We start from the raw sequence: 3,064 nt of genomic DNA on the forward strand, positions 1-3,064 counted from the left end.
TTGAGATAGGATCTCACTAAGTTGCTGAAACTGGCCTCAAACTTGAGATTCTCCTGCCTCAGCCTCCCAAGTAACTGGGATTACTGGCATGTGGTGTTCCATTGTATCTAGCTCTTTATTAAGATTTTTACTTGCAAAAGTAAAACTTGCTTGTTGTAGTTAATTCAAGCCATACAGAAGTGTAAAATGAAACCAATTGGTGATATTCTCCTCTCCAAGTTCCACTCCAATGCCCCTATTTACACAGACATACACATATTGCTCACATGCATCCATCATATGCAGAGGTTTTACAATTGCTCACTTAACCAAGGACAGTCTGAATATGTGCTTTCCTCTCAGGGCTCATATTTCAGCAATCACCTGCCTCATCCTCCTTCACACTGATGGGAAGATTCAGTATGTAGGGTGACTGGGCCTGGGTGGGGTGGGTTTATGTTGGCAGACTTGCTTACACAGCCCTCCATAATAGCTGCCTGGGACAGAGATTGAGGCCTTTGAAGTAGTGTACAGTGATCAAGAGATCCCATGAGTAAGGGGAGCAGATGTACACACACACACATGGACTGTCCTTCAGGGAGAGGGGAGGCTGCTCATGATAAGGACAGAGGCCACATCAGCCAGATGTTGAGGAAAGCACTGCTATGTATTTGTGATTGTTCTAGGAGGGGAGGGCCAGGGGAGCCTACAGCATGATGATGTTGAGATTTGGCTAGTGAGGTCATAAGAAGGAGTGCCACTGGGTGGCAGTGTGGGCACAAGAGTTAGGTGGGGGTAGGGCTCATGGCGAACAAACAGGACAGGAGAATTAATAAGGAGATTGTAGGAGGGACCCACAAAGCCTGAAGCAGGCAGGCACCTAGGTCAGAACAGGCAGGAGCACCCAACTATTCCTAGCACGAAAGTTCAGGTGCATAGCGCTATCATTCACAAAAAGATGGCTAAAGGGCCCAAATTCTTGGGACCCTTTGGTTTAACACAGAACTGCCTAATCACTGATCACTGTAGGGGTCGCCTCCAAGGGGACACCCAATGTGCTCTGACATTGACTGGCCCAGGGACAGGGAAGCTTGACTGTAGAGCTAAAGGCTGAATCCTGAAGGATGCCTAGGAGTTAGCAGGTCACCCATAACTAGAGAAGAGGATGAAGTGGGTAAGGCCTTTGCTCCAATGCGCTACTCGATTACTGTGAGATCTAGGGTAAACGGCAATCTCTCTATGCCTCAGTTTCCTCACTTGTCAAACAGGATATTGTGTGGTAATTTTGATTATGAAATGAGGCTAGTAATTGCTGAGAGTGTCTGAAGTGTTCATCAGAGTAGTCACAGTGAGTAAGAAGTGCAATAGTCTTGAGGAAGAGATGTTAGAATTTAGTCCCATAAAGCACAGTTTCAAAATTGTAGCTGTAGAGGCTGGGTTTATAGCTCAGTGGTAAGGCACTTGCTAGCATGTGCAAGGCCCTGAGTTTATTTTTTTAAAAAGTATCTTTGTTTCATGGTAGCTGTGAAACCTCTGTCTTCATAGTAATGTAGCAGTAGATAGTTCCTACTGGAGAGACAGCACCTTACCCAGGGGCCTCATACTAGGCTTTTCAGGTAACTCAACTTTCAATGTGGGTAATGAAGTATCCATGGCACCCCACTTCTGTTCCAAGAAACTGACTTCTGGCCTATTCAGGAAAGGTCGGCAGGGCTACAGGAAAGCCTGGCTTCTCTTCAGGAAAGTTACAGAGAAGCGGGTACCCTGAGGTCATATCTCTTTTCAACCAATTATTTTTTTCTGCTTCACAGGGGTTTGTCCTCTGCTCCTCCATGGATACCAGGCACTGAGCCTTGTCTGCCCTGGGGAAAAATCAGACACTATCATTCAGACCTCTAAACACTGCCAGGGGTCTGCCTTCTTTGCCCTGGGTCTTGCAGCTCATCTCTTTTCTGAGGCACCTGGAGACACACATTGGACAGTGTGTGTCTGGGGTGTGGGGAGGAAAGGCCCCTATTGACTCTCTGAAGCTCATCTCCCTCAGTCCTTCTAGCCAAGGGTTTAAAGGAGGTTTTCACAGTCCTTCAAGATACTCTCTGGTAAGTCTAAGGAACAGAAAAATGAGAGGGTTGGAGGAGTCAGGTAGGAGCATGGGCTTCTGATTCAGATTTGGAATCAAACTGTGGCCCTGCTATTTCCTAGGAAGGCATTTCATTCTCTGGGAGCTCTATCTTCTCATCTGCAGAATGGAGACAATCCCAAATGTTGAGAATCAAATGTTAGAAAGTACTTCATGTAGATGGGGCTATTGTTACTGCTCTGCCCCTCACCTCTATCACCCCACTCGGAATCCTCTCCCAGTGTTTGGAACTCCAGGTCTCTCTCCCAGCACTCACCGAACCTGTCTGGGGGTTGACTGTCCCTAAATACCTCAAGTTGATAGTCACTTTCCCGATTGATGGGACCGACCAGGGGCCAAAACTGAATGGTCCGGCCAAATGCCTTCTCTCCCACTCTTTCAAAGAAAACGTTCTTGCTTTTGGTTATGGGGGACGCGGGTTCCACCTCAGCGGACCTACTCATTCCTGGGGCCACTCTCTGCACCCCGTTCCTCTCCCTTAAGTCTCTTTCCAGACCCCGCCCCCATGCCATCCACCTCCCCTTAACCCCACACAGAATCCCCGAATCCAGGCGCGACCCAATTGGGAGCCTTTGCACTTCTCGATAGACCGCCTTGGAGGGCCGGCTAGCAAGGAGCACAGGTCCAGGAACTCGCCCCCACGCTGGCACTGGTTTGATAATGAGATAAGCGCGCCCATCCCCAAAGAAGTGGAATGCCGGAAGGCAATCTAGGATCGGGTTGCAGAAGCCGCTGCCCCTCCCTTAACCTCCCCTAACCCGGTCTTCCCCTACTGGTCTCTTGGTCCCGCCCTGCCTGACACGTCAGTCCTGGGTCCACGCATGCAATTGGCACTCCCAGCCATTCGGCTCTACCTCCTACGTTTCGATTGGCCGGCTCGCGGAGCCCCGCCCCGTTTTCCTGGAAAGTTCTTGGAAATCAGTCAAAGGTGTTTCCTTTTAGGGC

The sequence above is a fragment of the Marmota marmota genome, unplaced genomic scaffold (genome assembly GCF_001458135.2).
Source record: "Marmota marmota marmota unplaced genomic scaffold, marMar, whole genome shotgun sequence".
In the NCBI taxonomy this organism is placed as follows: domain Eukaryota; kingdom Metazoa; phylum Chordata; class Mammalia; order Rodentia; family Sciuridae; genus Marmota; species Marmota marmota.